This window comes from Microtus pennsylvanicus, chromosome 9 (assembly GCF_037038515.1).
Source record: "Microtus pennsylvanicus isolate mMicPen1 chromosome 9, mMicPen1.hap1, whole genome shotgun sequence".
Lineage (NCBI taxonomy): Eukaryota > Metazoa > Chordata > Mammalia > Rodentia > Cricetidae > Microtus > Microtus pennsylvanicus.
In genome coordinates this window covers 75,881,072-75,899,690 of record NC_134587.1, presented here as the reverse complement: position 1 = coordinate 75,899,690, position 18,619 = coordinate 75,881,072, and positions in this window count along the sequence as shown.

Genomic DNA, 18,619 nt, shown 5'->3' with positions numbered 1-18,619 from the left:
CCCACCTCTTAAAGGTCCACCCCCTCCAATAATGTCATAGGCTAGCAACCAGGCCTTCGATGAATGGTCTTTGAGACATATTTAAATCCAAATCATGGCATGCCCCCTCCATTGAAGTAAGAAGGCCAGAACACTTGCCCCACAGGGGAAAAAAAACAAACAAACAAACAGCATTATGAAGTGGAGTAAAAGTAAGTTTCTACCTTGGAAGGAACACCTACTGGGAACTGCAGGGAAAGGAAAGGAGGCTCGTGGAGGCATGGCTCCACTTCCGTCTCTGAGTTTGGTGATAGATCACCAGGCCTCACTGAGTACAGGAAGTCATTATTTCTGCTACCTATGGAGACCCCTGGAAAAGGACCACCGACCGCCATCTACCAACCCAAAGCCAGGCTGATCAGTTTGGCGGAGCAGAAGAGATGGACAAATAGACTACGGCTTCTCTCTTCCAAGCCATCTTCTTACCTGGCACTGATGATAACAAAAGGACCGAGCAGACTCCATGACAGGCTGCCCAGTCTTCTCTCGGTGATCAGGCCTCGATTTCAGAAACAGTTTCTGAGGAAAAGCCAATCATAAAGGACAATTAACCTCCAACACCCCCAACAGCGAGGAGAGCCAGCCCCCACAGTAGCTCTAGGACAGGGCCTGGACAGGCCTGCCAAAAAATGGAAAACTGTAGCCCTGACTAACCCTTGACTAGCTCTAGTCAACTAAAATGTACTAATATGATTTCTACTTGATAAACCAATCATATCTAAGTGACCTAACTTCCTTAGACACTCCCGTCAGTAGGCTTAAAAGAAGCCCCCACCTCCCGCTTGGAGTCATTGCCATCCTGCCTTGGCATAGGATGGTTGGTCTCAGCAAGCTGAAATAATAAACACAATTCTGCTTTTGCACTGGATCTGGTCTCTTGGTGGTCTTTGGGGGTCCTGACTCTGGGCACAATGAAAACCTGGGACCTGTCCAGACCGTCAGGGACAGTGTTCAATAGCCACAGCTACAGAGGGCCAAAAGACAGGCAAAAGAGATCTATGCCACTGGGCCCAGGATAGCAACCCCACTCCTGAGTCAGGAAACAAGAGACCAGCATGAGGCCACAGCTCTTCTAACATGAGGCCCGGGATCACAGTCCCTATTCCCTGGAACAGGATGTCCCCATACACCAGACGTCACTGAGGAAGAGACATAGTCAGATTCAAGGCATTTTTTTTTTCCCTAGAAGTCTGAGCTTTCTCTGAAGGCTCTGTTTAAAGGATCGAATCAGACATTCAACTCAAACCAAATTAGACATTTAGTTTTTTTTTTTTTTCCTTTCCACTGGGGTGGGGTGGAGTATGGAAAATCATGAATTAAACCGAAGCAGCTACAAACAAACATATGGAAATCACATTTTCTCTTCATACCCAAGCGACAGTGGGAACTGACTTTTTCAAGCTGTTTTCATCATCGTGCCCTTTCGGGTGAGGCCAACAGCTCTGGATTAATTTCAGAATTTCCAAACCACCCAGATTACAACGAGAGAAGAGGAATTCTTCCCCTGAACTGCAGACAAGTGGGGCTACCTAGCAGTGTGGTACGAATTGATCACGCCAGCTGTATGTAAATTAGATTTCAAAACTCAAATTGATTTCGTTTCCAGCCACTAAATATCCAGGTGACTTGGTGCATTCATTAGAATTGACGTGGGGGTTAATAATTCCGCCGTCTGACTTCCACCTCTTCAGAATCCAATGCCTAGATGGTCCTGCTGATAGTGACGCGGGGGTGGGGAGCCTGGGACTGAATCAGGAAACAAGACCGATGAATCATCCAGGAGATGAATTTTTCACAGCATCCTCCCCTCACGCCCGAGCAGGCTATGTCACCGGGTTGGCAGGCAATGGCAGGTGCACCTGAGTAATACAGCCAGGTCTGATGAAAATCCAGGAGGCCCCATCCTATGCACAGGAAGGGCTTCTCTCTCCTCAGTACCCAGTGATTTCTGTGATTTCCCGGGAGCAGTGAGCTAAGAGCAGCCCATCCCCCAAAATCTCAAACAGAACAAAATCCAACCACTGCCAATAGCTGTCCCCAGATGGGGTTAGTAGCTCTGCAGCGGAGCTGGGAGGTGGCAGTGCTTGACACCAACTGCTGGTGGCCCCACCGACTCCAGAGGCTTCCAATACTGATGGATCACCTACTTCTAGATTCCCAGGGAAAGCAGATCATCAGAGAATGCCTGGCATAACAGGGACTGGCTTCAGCTGCTACCCAAATGCTCCTCTAAGCAGAACATAGGGGGTTAACTGCATGTCTTGTTTCAATTCCTCTCCACTTTAACTGTTCTTTTTTGAACTAATCACCAACTATGAGACTGAAATCCCCTTCTGGAACCATATCTACTTTACAGATAGCCTCCTAGATCTGTATACAAACGTTGAAAGTAGGGGTCACAACCACACAGCTCCATGGGAGCTGGCTTAATTCAAACTCCTTGACTTAGGGCAATTTCAAAATGTCCACTCTAAGGAGCAGCTACACATGAGGCTTTTCCCCTCGTAAAAGCACTGTATATGGCTTCCAGAATCCAGCAAGCCTCAGGGGTCCTCCTGTCTTGGCTTGATCAGTACTGGGGTTACAGGGCACACACGTGGCTATACCCAGATGTTTACAGGTGTGCTCAGGATCCGTTCCCAGCTCCTCAGGCCTGCGCAGTAAGCACTCTTACCCACAAAGCCATCTCCTCAGACCAGAAGGATGAAATTCGAAGGGCCTCTCTTCCCGGCTTTGGAATCTGAGCCCCCCCTACACACACACACACACACACACACACGCACACACACGCACGCACGCACACACACACACACACACACACACACACACACACACGCACGCACGCACGCCTTGCCATGCTGGCACCTCTCAAACAAAACTTACCCCGTACGATAATATTTCCAAACTGAAGGTCTCAAAGGGCTGGATCTGGATATCTGTACCATGAAGACATGATCGATGATTAAGGAGATGGGTAATTAATTTTACTTAAATTCCATAACATACACACTTCTATATGGAAGCATCGGAGGATACCCCACTATTGCATATGATGTGTGTGTGTGTGTGTTTATGCAACTGAGGCTGAGCTGATTACCCAGAATGAACGTGATCACCTAAGGGAGGAGTTACAAGAAGACCTGTGGAGGCTCTCCTATATAGTAACCTCTGAACTGTCAGGAGAAGAAAGAAAGAGATTACAACATAGAGGGACTGGCTTAGTATTTCTTGCAGTAGGGGCACATATGGAAAATTGAGTCCAAACTAAAGCCATGCAAAATAGCACCAAAATTTGGAGCCCATGAAAAGGACCAGACAGCAAGGAAGGAGAGTGAGGTAGGCATGACCAAGAAAACCCTCTGGGTCTAATCTTTCATACAGAGGAAAGCTGTGGGTGGGTGGGAAACTTAATAATGGCCCAGCACAGGAAATTATGATCATCGGGGAATGCTCCACCTCTGAACTGCTTGAATTACAAAACACTTTTACACAAGCAATGAGAACGGCTCTCTTAGTCCAGTCTGTGAGGCTGTGGGACACAGGGGCCGATGAGATTAACTTGAATGCTGGAGAAACAGAGACACTGAGTAACAGAATAACCCAGCCTTCTCTGAGACAATGGCAATGAGGGAAATCGGTTCCCGGTGGACTGGATCAAATTAGAGACCCTTAGTTATCTACGATTAGATTATCAGAGGCTGGGAGACAGCAGAGAACAAAACAGATGTGACTGAAGAAACTGGGCCTGAAAGAGACTGGGTTCGATGCCCAGTTTGGCAGGTCACACCATGACCACTGAAGAGTTAAATAGGCTGATTCTTCGGGGGCTGGTATGGCACCTCAGTGGCCTCATTAAGCCCATGGTGGGACATGGTTCTTAGGAGATAGGAGACGTTTTGGTGCATCTGAATGATTGAGAGTAGCATGTAAATCAGATTCATGAGGTGCTAAAGCAGAAAGAATGGAAAAGCAAACATGCAGATGAAGGGGTCTGTCTGGGTCACAAAAGCAAAACTGACGTGAAGCTGAGTTTCTAATGAAAGACTGATGGAAATCAAGTGGTGTGAGATGTGGGAAGAATTCACAGCCTGAACAACATTCACCAAAGGCACAAGAGATAGTGCAATCCAGGCACAAGAGGCTTAGCTTGATCCAAGGGCTGGCTGTTCCCCTTCACAGTGAACTGTGTACATTTCTCCCCTGTAAGAAGGATACTGGGGTGGGATGCTGTTCAACCAGCCTGGGTCCTCTCAGCTAGGGCTGACAGAAAGGTAGCAGGACAAGCTGCAGCACTGGCCTAGAGCCTCTCATTCCCCTGGGAGCCAACCAGGCTGAGGTACAGCAGGCAGGGCAGGCAGGTGTGCAGCCTGGCTCCTTTGGCCCTGGGCTGGCCATGTAGCTTAAACTCTCTCCAAGCCCATTGGAGGCAGAGGGATGCACGGTATCCTAGCAGCAGAGCCCCTGATGAAGAAGTGGGAGGGCTCATCGAGATTACAGAGAACTAAGGTAATGCCTCCCACCCACATGGTTGCACCTAACGCTGATCTTCTGAGAAAATAATTCATACAAATGATGGACTCTAGTTGGAGGAGACTTTGCAAACACGTATGTGTGCATGCGTGTCTCCTTAGCTGCTGGCTCCTGGTAGGAACTGGACCTTGCCCGGGATGATAAGTGATCAGCCTCCGGAGAACCCTCCCCCCACCCTGTGACAGGCTGCAGCCCATAGATGATCTAATATTAACCACAGGGTGTTTTGTACACACGAAACAGCCTCTGAGATATATTCACGCGTCTTAGTTCCCCAGGGAGCAAGGATGAAGATTTAGTTCCTACAACAGCCCTGAATCTTCAGCAAACAACACCAGTAAAAATGCAGACTCTTAAATAGAAGGAAAGTAAATTATGATAAGGGAAAACACAGGCCTTAGGAAATGGGGAACACGAGGAAAGGGTGATTTTTAGACTGGGGGCTTCAAGGAGGTAACAGGGGGCTGAGAACTCCAAGCAGGGTCAAACTAGGGTGCTGCTCACACAAAGGGAGGCACTGAGCAAAGGCTTGGAGCTAAGCTTGCATATGGCACATATGGGAAGCAACAACAACAACATGGGGCTAGAGAGAAGGCTCGGTAGGTAAATGTACTTGCCAGCAAGCAGAGCAATCTGGAGTCAGCCCCCAAGACTGGCAAAATGGAAGGAGAGAACCAGTCCCTGCAAACCATCCTCTGGCCGTCACACGCACACACACACAAGATAAACATAATTTTATAAAAGCTAAACTGAAGAGAATTATGCCGAGGACTCCAAGCGCAGGAATGGAAGATCTGAAGAATCATCATGAGGAGAAAGGCTGAAGAAACAGACAGGTTGGCACCAGAGTGTGGTAGGCTTTTTACACCAGGTTAAGAATCTGGGCTTCACATTCAGGCCAGTGTTGTTCACCATGAAGTCCATGGGCTGTGTGCATTATAATGACCCAGTGTTGGATACAGGAGAAGGAGGCTGGTCCGGAGCCCTGGTTAACTGAAGCACAGCGTTGAGGAGGATGCTGAAGGTTCTATTTCTTTCACCCGCTCCCGGAGTGGTTTCCATGTACACTAAAGCTTTGGAGGCCATCGCTATAGACAGTAGAGCCCTGCTAAGCAGTTGAAGCATTGGAAGCAGTTGAAGATTACACTAAAACTGATTCAGAAATTCAACAGCTATGTGGAGGGTGTGTCTCAGAGCCTTTGGGCTACAGACAAGACATAAATGGGGCAGACCAGAAAGAGGAGGTTTGGCCAATATTTGAAGTGTTAGAATCAGAAGAAGGCAGTGGGGTGGAAGGGTAAAAGGCACACAGTGGGAAGAGTTCTGGAAATTTCTCATCCTTTCCAGAGAAACAGAGAGAATAAATACGTATTGTTAGACACTGTGCAGGTTGCTTTTGAGTCGCTGTGACCAAACACCCAACAGAAACAACTTAACGGGAGAAGGCTTGACATGGTTCAGAGGCTCAGATCCATCAGTTTCTGGTCACTTAGTCCTGTGTGCTTGTGAGTATGTGGCAGAAGGGTCTTACAGGTTGGTGGGTAGGAAGGAAGAGGGGGACAAGAAGAGACCAGGTGACAAGACACCCCTTAGATCTGCAGTCTCCAGGAACCTACTTTCCCTTAGCTAAGTCCCATCTCCTAAAATTTGAAAAACCTCCCAAAACAACACCATCAGATGGGGACAAGCTTTCCAACCATGTGCCTGCGGCAGGATATTCCATATTTAAACCATAGCAAACATTAAACAGGGGCATGCGATCCAGGGACAGGCTTTCAAGGGCAGCTAAGAAATCTTGGATTTCTTGGTGAATTGTGTGTGGACAGGTGAGTCATGCTATCTTTTCAGGGGTAGAAGCTGCCAAAGGCTGTCTGTCCCACTTTCTTTATTCAGCCCTGAGAGAACCCATTCGAAATCCTACTGACAAGGTCGGCAAACTAAACAATCAAAGGAAACCAGTGCGTCCCTTACCTTCTGACCTAGGACAAGACAGAGAAGAGCTTGTCCATCCTTAAGTCAGGGTTAGACTGCTTCACCCCAAAATGATATTAGCCCTAGGAATTACTGGGCATTTCTATAGAAAAATAATAAATAGCAATAAACCAGTCTCACTAAGGACCACAGGCTAAAGCCAGCACTGGGCAGCAGGCAGAGCAGCCTTCTCATTTCCTCTTCCGTTCTTCTAGAATTCTCCTCACCACCTTTTCCAGCCACCCAGCTATGTGCATGTTATTTCATTAGAATATGAATGAGAAGCCCTTTGGGAGAATTTTATGCTGTCATGGTAACAGTCACCGTGACAACAGTTAATTAATTGGATACTGATGAAGTGGAGGAAGAGAAAAAAAAATAGCCAACCAGAGCGGATACAACTCTAGAGGAAGTCATGGTGTGTAGTAATTATATGAATTTCATTCAGCAAAGGCATGCGGCAGGTCAGAAACGCGAACAACTCCCCCTCGGCCACCACCTACTCAGAGGCGTGCGGACAAACGTGACTGAGTGGCTCCAGCCTTGCCCGTTCAAACTCACACATATGGCTGCCCCAGCGTGGTCAGATTCTTCCCCAGGATAAGAACCTCATTCTAATCTAGGGAACTGGCTCAGCCTAGATAGGTGGATGACTAGGCCCTCGCCCATAAAAACTGCCATCTCCATGCCCCCAATTAGAGCAAACGGTGCTGGTGAGAGAGGAGAACCAGACGTGGGTGGGCAGAGCCATTGACATCGGAAATATCTTCAGATGAAGGCAGCGGAAGTTTGGTTTGTCGCTGACATCCCGAGATGACAGGGCGGCTCCTGCACACACAGATGGCTCACAGTTCAAAAAGAACACCAGTTTAGAAGTGTGAAAGGAGCCCGCCCAAGTTGTCTGAAAGCAGAGTGGGGAAGGAGAAGGGGACTTGTGAAGGTCCCTTTCTCTAGTGTTGTCCTGCCACCTTTGAAGGCCTGAGCTTAATGGCTCTTAGCAGCTGGCTATCATCGCTAGTTTTAGAGGCCACATAGCTGAACAGAACATTCCCATCACCTTTGCTACGGTTAACGCCCTGATACACGGTCCTAACCGGAGCATCCACTTTAGATGTTTTTCCGAAACTTAGAATCACGTTTGTTCACCTCAAAGTAGTTGAGACACTGGTCCTTTACTTGGTCCCGAGTAAGTGTAACATAAGTCAGGGGACCAAATTCACCCTCCGTGTGGTAACCTGCATCTCAGGCAAAGCCATGAAGTCTGATCATGTGACCAGATCATTCATTACACCTCTATTTACTTGTTTGTTTTGAGACAGGACCTTGCCACCTAGCAACTCACTATGTAGGCTATCCTTGAAACAGCCGAGCTCCTCCTGCCTCTGTCCCCCAAGTGTTAGGACTATAGGCACGCACCACCACACCTGACTCAATAATTTCGTTTTCCCATTTCTGCTTCTGTTTCTCCTTCTGCTCTACCTCAGGCCACCACTCCCATTTCTTTGTCATATAAACACCCTACACGCTCTTCTCACAGGGCTGGATTTGAGATTTGAGCGTCTTACTGTCACCTCATGAACAAATTTCCCTTCATAAAACTCATCGTTTAAGTGATTGGTATGTTGGACAGTAGGCAAAGTTGGTGCTGCCTTCACCCTGACTCTACCCCGTTAAGTATCCAATGACAGTCACACTCCCTTGACGAACTTGCGAGTTTTTCTCAAAATGTGTTTCTCTTGCCTGCTAGTGGAGGTTAAAGCAGAGAAAGTATTTGGGAAATGGTTAGCACAGTTAACCAAGACCCCTCCTGTCTAGCAGCTACAAAAAAAAAAAAAAACATGGCCAAAGGTTCCTCTAAAGGCTCTGATTTTCACACCTGCAGGCAAGCTCCCAACTCTGTTGACCTTTCTTTCTATCAGGACCACTATTTACAACTTTTGTAAATGTAAGGGTTTGGAAGGGTGGTAGTCACACAAACTCAGACCTTGTGGATGTAGCTACTGGGTGGGGGCAGGGCGGGGCACGACATGATTTCACCTCCCAGAGCATCTTCACTTTTTGCCTTGGCAACAATCTGAAAACCCCATGCCCTACTTATGACCATGTAAGCTCCCCCAAAGCATTGCCAGTCATTTCTTTTATAAACATCATTATTTAAAAAGACTGTATCACATAGGGGCTCCAAGGCAACTCGCCCTCCAGTCACTTTCCTCCCACTTCTGAAAATCTGACAATCTGATACCTAAATGACCTGGTTAACGAACGCTTTTATATGTGCAGAGATGTTTTCAAGAAGAATGTCATTTTTTCCAGATCCCTCATCTGCCTTCATTCCCCTCTTGGAGAGACATGTCAAGGCACTATGTTACATCAAATCCCCTTCGAAGAAATTCCCTTGCCGATCCACAGCAACCCATCACCCTTTGCTTCAAAGTTAATATTTTCATTATGAACCTGTAACAATGCACGTATCTGGTCATGTAAGGGGGAGGAGGCTTTGTCTTCTACCCGGTCAGCCATTCCAAGAATCAATTTCCTTCTTTTTTTCTCTTTCCCAGATAGTCAATTACTGGTTTTCCTGATAGACCTAAAGACGGAATGGAGGAAGCGAGGGTGAGAACGCATTTCTAAATCAATGATCTGTTTCCAATAATAAGCCATCTGGTCCCTTTCCTGCCTTCCTGGTGAATACCCAAAGTACCTACAAGGAGAAACATGCATACAAGAAAAAACTCTCTTCGTGTTAATATGCATAATATATGTAGTTTGCTGCTTAAATGATTGACTGGAAAGTCAATCTGTCTGTGATAAAGGAAACTATAAGCTCCCTCCTTGACCTCTGAAATACTTGAAATTGCTGTGAAGATTACCTCATTCTTGTTTGAGAAATCGTTAAGGGTTCACCGTACAATTTGCAGAATAGCAGGTTTTTCTAAGTGGTAATAAAACCCTGGTTGATCCAGGAAGAGGGATGAACTGGGAAGCAAGTGGAGGTAGCTACAGACATCAGCTTATAAACCATCCCCCACCCCCACCCCCACCCCCCAAAAAAAAATCAGAACCAAGAGGTCACTCATTCCGGGTCCTCAGAGCAGAAGATGTCAAACCAATGCCACTTTGAGAGGCGGCCCTGCAGAACCTCCCGTTTCATTAGCACCCATGGGATCCATTCACGCAGAATTGCTTCGGCATGTCAGAATACGGCAAAGCGTCCCTATTAATTTGTAGTGATGAATGGTGTGGTTTAAACATTCCCACCATTATGTCCTCAGGTCAGTAAATTCATGGCAGGTCAGAGGGGAACCGATCCCTTTTACTTCCTCCCAGTCCGGTACAGATATCCACAAAGCTGTCTACAGAAGGAAGAAAGGGGGCCGCTGGTTTGATTTTCTATTTTAACTACTCTATAGTATGTTGTTGTACATGGTTAAAAGAATCAGGGTCCCACTCTCCATGAAATAGATCACACTGATACAGAGAAATAGGTTCAGATGCACATCCAAAAAGATTAAATGTCATAAATATTAATTCTGATTTCTTCCTGAATGGGGATGTAGATCATCTATTGATTTACTCAAACGTTTGATAAATTAAAAATCGCTTCTCATCTTGGAACTTATGTCATAAGCTAAATAAAATTTTTCTTATATCGCTAACCTACATTTTTTTCTGTCGTATCCCTCTTACCAAGGCCCTCCTTGAACTTGAGTTCTCTGTTTGCTGTCCCATCTCTCCAACACAGAAGATCCAAGAGTCTCAAAATATCTGTCCACCCTTCCTTTTTCTTTCCCTAGTTTCTACTCATTTAACTCGCTGCAATGGCTCCTGTGTTCACTCTATGTTGACATGCATATTCACCTAACACTGGAGCTTCCGAGTAAGATCTCAGAGGGTTCCACTGGAATAGACGATGCCCAAGAGTTTCCTAAAACGTTCTCCATGTTAAACACATACTCCGTGAACAGCACACTAGCTGTAGCACTACATCCTTACCAGTCCTTCATATTTTCTGTGCCTCTCATTCTGGTCATTCTGGTCACGGGTTCTAGTATTACAGTGCAGTGTTAGTTGTCCCTTCTCAATTGGTCAACTAAGTCAACTAACTGGAGTTGACCAGTTCATAGTTATTGCCTCCTTAAATGTCTTCCCTTTGAAATTTCTCTTAAAGAGATTTGCTCGTTTTTCTGTTGTGTTTCTATCTTTTGCACATTGATTTGAGTTCTTTATGTATTCTAAATTTGAGTCCTTTGTGGAATATAAATGACTGATATGTAGATAGATATAAGTAGTTATTTGATAGAGTGTTAGATTGATATATAGATAGATAGATGATACATAGATAGACAGATAGACAGACAGACAGACAGACTCCCATCCTTTTCATCTATCTTTTCACTCTCCAATGTCTTTGATGAACATTTTTAAATCTTAATGCAGTACATTCATTTTTTAAAAATTCATTCCTTGTCCTTTCAAAGTACCACTCAAAAAGAAACCCTTTGTCTACTCCAAGGTCATGAAATGGTCAACTGTAGTCACAAAACTTCCTTGCAAATTAGGTTGAATTCAATCTGAAATCAATCTGTGAATGCGGTCTAAGGTGGGATATTATTCAATTTTGAACACCTCTCACCTAGTTCAGGGCCTGACGTTCAGTTCATTCTTAATATTGTCAGATTTACTCAATAAAATAGTACAGGGGAGTCAAGGCCAGAAGAAGCAATGTTTGGGTGAGGGCTGTGCATCTTCACAAACCTTCCCTGAATATGTCCCCTCCAGTCACTGACCAGCTGCTCCATAGATGGCTTCTAAGTTACTCAGTCAATTCTCACCTTCAAGCAAATACCAAAACCTCAGATTATTTTGGCAAAAGGAGATACATTTTTGGAAAGAAAAAAAAAACCTACAGTTTTTTTTTTTTTTACATTCCAATAGGCATTTCTGGAGATTCAAGAAACTTCCAAAGATAATAAAACTCTTAAATCACAAAAACCCAGCCTGAAACCTCTTCGTAAAAAAAGCCATTTTTATCAGAACAAAGATGATAAAGTGTTTTCAATGGAAAGCTAACCTGCTTCCCTCTTCCCAGAGTTCCCTGTTAAGATCTGTCAGTTAACAATACATAATTAGCTCCCAAACGAAAAAGAAATTGCCCAGTCAGTGTGAGTTAGGCCTGTTTACATGCTAATCCACAACATTCCTATATGCTGTATGCCCATCCTTGTATGTCCAAGACCACATATTACCTATGTCTAGGACCGGAAGACTGAAAGGGGACGTGAGAACATTTTATTCTTGCTCTAAAGACAGTGTAAGACCTTTTCTCGGTCTAATGGGAAAAGAGCAGTGTGAGATCAGTGACAGGGGAAATCATGTTCTCAGTGTCCAGAGAGGTCGTGGGGGAACGGTTTGAAGACTAGAAGCAAGGAAAATGGATGACACCGAAAGAAGCATCACTGTAGGTTCTCTGGCCTCTGGATAGGTAACCCGGGTCCAGATGACAGGGATCAGGGAGTGAAACAGCTTCTTCTCTCCTCATTGTCTCTCTGAGAAGAGGTTGAGGTGCACAGGGCTGATGTGTTAGGCACACAGAACCAAAACAAAGCAGCCATCATGGACATAGGGATCTCTGGGAGCCAAGAAATACATCACCTGGCTCAGAGTATCACTTCACCTTAATAAGAAGGAAAAGGGGGGCACAGTGATTTAAATTAGAATGCCCCGTAATAGCTATTCATGGTTGTCAACTTAACTACATCTGGAATTCACTAAAACTCAAGCAGCTGGGTATACCTGTGAGGGATTTTTTTTTCCTTAATTAACTCCTTTGAAATGGAAACACCCACTTTTAATCTGGATCTTTTGAGGCTGGAAGATCCAACTTTAATACAGATCTTTTCAGGTGAGGAGATCCATCTTCGATCTGGGCCACACCTTCTGCTGGCAGCCTGTAGAAAGACGAAGGAAGCCGTCTCTCTTTGCCTGCTCACTCTCATCCTCACAGGCAAGTCCCTTCTCCGCTGGCATTAACAGAGACTTCTTGGGGATTCTGGTGGACACTGAAGACCAGATGGGGTATCCAGCCTCATGGACTAAACAACTATGGGATTCCTGGACCTTTCATTGGTAGACAGCCACTGTTGGACTAGTTGAACCACAGCCCATAAGACATTCTAATAAATGTCTTATATATATATATATATAAATCAATCATATATAATAAATATATTTATTTATTACAATATATGATTTATTATAAATATATATTTCTAAAATTTCTGCTCCTCTAGAGGACCCTGACTAATACAGTTCCCCCATAGTCCCAAGAATTTGAATACTTGGTCCCTTTGGGGTTGGTGGTGCTGTCAATGAGGTGCACAGGGTGATACAACAATTTGCCTCTAGCTTCCTAATAACTGGCTGTGGATTCAAGTTGAAACGTGGTCTCCTATTAGCTGCTGAAACCTTGTCATATTCTCTCTTCCTTTAAGCCTTCCTTTTGTCGTCTGTGCACAGGAACATCCGGATGAAATGCCTGAGCTCTCTCCAGCTCTGAAATTCCACAGTGCATTCTCCGAGGACATTTAGCTCCCAAAGGATCCCAAGTTCAGCAGCCACGTCATCTATCAATCCTCTGTCTGAAATTTTATTTCTCTAATCAGATTCAGACAAATTCTCAGCTTCTGTCTGTCTCTGGCTTGCAATCCAATAAGACTATATGGATTTGGTTTGTATTCTACTTACTGTTAATATTCGTTCTAAATGCCACTGCCCAGCCATTTTCCTGCCTGCAATATAATCAGCTATTAAAGAGCGAGGATGGCATGGTTTCCAGACTCGTGTCCCCCGCTCCCATTACCAAAGTAGATTGTTTCTAAGCTGATTAAAACATCTCAGAATCTCAAACGTCGTTTTTAAAATGCAGCAGATTTTTCAAGACTCCCCCAAGACCATGCCATGCCAAAAGAGTTGCCAACTCGGCAGATCAACAACAATAACAAAAAGACAAATGAATAACCCTGATCATGGTTTTAAAAGGAGACGTGGATGCCCAGTTCTTAGCATAATTGTGTCACCCTCACTAAGGGTAAGGCTCTAAGACTGGTGTCTCAAATTTCCCCCAGGGTATCATGCTCTCTGGGCTGGGACTAACAAGACTTATTAACAGACAGAAATCAGGGACTGGGGAAATGGCTCAGTCAGTGAAATGCTTTCTAGCCAAACAAGATGACCTGAGTTTGCATACCCAGCACACATAGAAAGAGCCAGACATGATGTTAACTGCCTGTGACCCCAGCACTGAAGAGGCAGAGACAGGAGGGTCCCATGACTTCACTGACCACCCAGCCTAGCCTAAACTGAGAAGTACCAGTGTCACTGTCCCTGTCTCAAATATAAAACAAAAAGCAATAGGGAGGCACTTGATGGAAGGTTCCTTGGTGTTTCTTTAGTAAGTTGTCTGGTCAGTATAGAGTTAAGGAGCTACCTTGTCCCCTAGTCGAAGCAAAACACGGGGGTTGGGAAATTACCGTCACAGCTAAGCAAATTGATCATCCGGGATGTGTAGCTGCCTGCTAAGACTGGATCGAGGGGAGAGAGGAGAGGGAAGAAGGGGTGGGTAGCATGTTTGGCTCAACTGTCTATAATTTTAAGCTTGTAATGGGATGATAATTTGCGGTTCAGTATGTTCATTTTGAAAAGCTTCCCTCATTCAGAGAAAAAAAAATATGAATAAAACCAAGTCTTTTTTTTTTTTGCTCCAAATCTGTGTGGAAACACTGATATCTTTCCACCAAAGAAACAGGTGATTAAGAAGACCAGAACTGTGGAAGAGTCGGTAACCGTGCTAAAGAGAGCCTTCCATCTCTTGGGATCTGCAATTATAATTATTTCACCAGGTGTATTCAACCTGCAGCTACTTGGATTGCCTGCATCCCAGGCTGGCTATGAAAGCAGAACACCGCACTGGCACATAGCAACACCATGGTACAATGTAAAAAGGCTGGACCACCTCCATCTAGTCTTTAACAGTCCCCCAAGAGATTTCATGGAGCCAAAAAAGACACAAGTGAACAAGAAGTGTGTGTGTGTGTGTGTGTGTGTGTGTGTGTGTGTGTGTGTGTGTGTGCATGCATTTGAGTGTATGTACATGTGTGTGTTCCACATCCATGAGTCAAGTGATTGGAGCTGGGATTTCTCAGCAAGAGTTTATGTGAAATGGTAAAGTATTTTCTGCTCCTATTAAATACTAACAGCTTCTAGCGACACTAATTTGGCTGATTTCTTTAATATACTCATGCCTCATTTCCCTCCTCTCTTTGCCATCACACATCCCTTCATTTCTCTTTTCTCTTTTGCATCTGAAATGAATTCTAAGGCAATCGAGTTGATCTTCACATACATCTGTAAGCTCCTCGAGGTAGGTCATGTTTATATATTGCATATTTACAAAGTCTAGATGCCAAGGCATGAGTTCTTTATAGGAGGAAGAAGCAAATGCATATTATCAGGCTATAGAAAGAGAAAAGGGAAATGACAAAACCAGGGAAATATGCTCACTGAAGAAACTAATGTTTTTGTCCTCAGCACATCAAACATTGTCAGAACCTCCACTAGGTGTGGTGAAGGGCAATATGCCACTAATATCTTCTAAAAATCCAGGATGAATAAGATGCAGCGGCACTTTGACCAGGATTGTATACCCCAGGAACTTTATCTCCTCAGAATGCATCACTATTTACTTATTGTTACAAAGAGAAAAAGGTGAAACAATACACAGATGAGATTTTTAACAGTATCTATGAAAACATATGTGTGTTTAACAGTATTTATTTTTTCATAAAGCCTTAATAAAAAGAATATTAACATTTAATAACATTTAATAAACCTAGTTGTCAGATACATGGAAATTTGTTGTATTATTTTTCTGTTTAATTGTGTATAGCAGAAAGCTAAACGCTTTGTGATGACAATGATGATGCTTATGATATATGACAGTGATAATTATTATGATGACGATGGTCATGACTATGATGATATAGAAAGCCATAATGATGACAAAAATTCAAAGCAAGCAATGTTCATAACACACAGAGTATCATGGGAATACACAGGAGGGGCTTGTGATCTTGTATGGAAAGAGCAGGGCTCATAGCCTCCCTTCAGGACACACGGTACTGAAACACTCTCCCAGATGTCAAAATGAAGGCTTTCTTACAAAATTCCAGGTGGGAAATGAACAAGACAGATAGCTTGCGCAACAAAGTGATTCTTCCAGCTGCTCTAACGGAGGTGCCTGTGAACTGTGTCACTTACAAATAGAAATGTATTTTCCTCTGTTCTAGAAGCTGGAAGTCCAAGCTCCACACCCAGCAGATCTGGTGTCTGGAGAGGGTTGTTTCTCATGATTTTTTCCTGGTGGGAGGGAACTGGGATGGATGTTGTGTTCTAGCCTTGCAGAATGATGAGAGAGTGGGGAAGGTGGGATTCAACACGTGAATTTGGAGAGAATGCAAACATCCGGCCATACAATCCACACACGTCCATCTCATCAGCGGATCAGAACACTAAGGCTGTGTCTGTGAGCATCAGTTTGTCCCCCACCTCTCCAGTGGCCTCCAGTCCAACTATCAAGTTCCTGGCTTCTTACTGGATTCTGATTTCTTCCTGGGAGTTAGACTCTCCTGAAGCCACACTATCCTGGTTTACAGCTGCCTCCCTGGTGTGGAGCCCTACCCATCCATTCTCGACTCTTCCTTCAGCCAGCTGTTCCTTTTCCTCATTATCTCCCCTTAAGTTGAAAACCCCAATTTAGCAATCAAAGGATGCAGTTTTACAATTCAGAACCAAGGGTGGTGTCGTCACCTATCACCTACTAACTATCCTGAGTTAGACACCTGCTGATCAGAGGCCGCAACTTAAACTTCTAATCCATCTGGGCTTCATCCCCTTTGTTCTCATTCTCGCCTTCTTGCTGTCAAGTTCTAAACTGGCCCACAAGTTAAGCCATGAAAGAAAGGGCGTCATCAGGGCACGGTACAGCATTCACTGAGGAGCCACTGTGAGTTAGCACATCCCTGGAGAGAGGTTCTCCATTTTCTCTGGGGAGACTTAGAAACTCATCATAGCATTCGGTATAAAAAGCAACAGCTTGGTCTCAGTGCAAAAGATCAGAGGAAGGCAAATAGAGGCCACCAAGTTGGAATACATTGCCTGTTCCAATCCCAGCTGCGGGGGAAGGAGACAAGATACACACACACACTGGTGAGAATGCGGGCCTTCAGTTAATGGTTACTTCCAGTTTGTTGGTAAGCTCTGATCCAGATAGATAACTAGGGCAAAGGACATCCTAAACAACCCATCCAGAAAGACATGAGGGCTCAGGTTGGGAGAAAAGAGCCAGCACCAAGTAAACTGAGTGCTTAAACCTTACCTGCAAATGCTTTCCACCATTGGCAAACATAGATGCTGCACCTATCAAAGACACAGAAACGGCTTAAGGACTGAATAATAAGGGTGACGGGACTGAGGGAGACATCAGTGCAAACACTGGATCACCAGGTATATATTCATTATTAAAATGAGTTCATCCTTATTTTGGTATGTTGTGCTGTTGGTTGATTTTTATCTGAGGTAGTAAGAACCATTTTGAACTGGAGCTAAACTCGGAGGCCAACGTTTTCTTAGAAATTGGATTCTGCTCTAATAAGTTCAAGTTCCAGATAAAAACAAAAACAACAAAGATAAAATAAGTGCGTGCAAGCACGGGGTTGGCTGGAGCATTGTTCTGCATTGTTCTGCATAAGACAACTGGAAAGCCTGTTAAGACTTTTCTAACTTCATAATTCAGTTTTTACACAAAGAGAAATTATGAAGTTAAAAATAAAATAAAAGACTAGAAAATGGTGTGTCAAGAGCTCAAAATGAAATTAATTTGCAAACTGCATTATCTCGAGAGACACAGTCAACAATGGGAAAAATATAACTGGTAAAATATATGAAAAATGGTTAGTTTTGATATAAAAAATCGAACAGAAAACTCTGCTACAAAATGACATTGTATTCGCCATGATTAATTCTCTCCGACAAGTGATCTGGCAGAAGGAACACTCTTGCACATTGTTGTTGGTCGTTTATAGCCATACAAACCTTTGTAGGAAACAATAGAGCAATCAGTGTCAAGGCTTAAGATATACTCATTCTTGTGACTCATTCTGGGGAGTGCTGAAGGAAATTACTTAAAAGAGAAAACAAAGAGATAGATAGATAGATAGATAGATAGATAGATAGATAGATAGATAGATAGATAGATAGATAGATAGATAGATGATAGATAGACAGACAGATAGATGTGTATGAAATTTGGTACAATTTTAAAAAATAAATACTGGACATGTTTAATGACAAAGAATGACTGACTTCCCCACAGTACACCCACTCTGCAATAATCTAGCAGATATAAAATGATATTCACGAAGAGAGATGAAGTGCAGATATGTTCTTCATGGAACTCTGAGTGAAAACCTCTGCTGTACAGAATTCTCTCCACACACTGATTCCAACCACACTCAGCTATGCTGGAAGGTGGGTGGAAACCACGAGAGAATCTTCACTTTTTTTGACAGTTTCATCCACGCGAATAGTGAATTCTGGTCATTTTCACACCATTTAGCCCATCTTACCGTATCCTCTCCTTCTGAAATTCTTTTCCCCAACAAGCTCCCTCCTACTTCCTATGTGGTTGGTGGGAGTGTATGTGTGTCTGTGCATGTGCAGAGTTGTTTATTGGGACATGGGCACTGCTAAAAAAAATGACATCCTCTCCCCTGCATCTAGTAACTGCCAATAGTCCCACAGGGAGGGGTGAGGCATCACGAGCACCACCGAAAAATTTCAATTTAAGAATAAGTGTGCTAAACTGGGTGGTGGTGGCACTCGCCTTTAATCCCAGCACTTGGGAGGCAGAGGCAGGTGGATTTCTGTGAGTTCGAGGCCAGCCTGGTTTACAGAGTGAGTTCCAGGACAGGCTCCAAAGCTACAGAGAAACCCTGTCTCAAAGGGAAAAAAAAGAATATTTGTA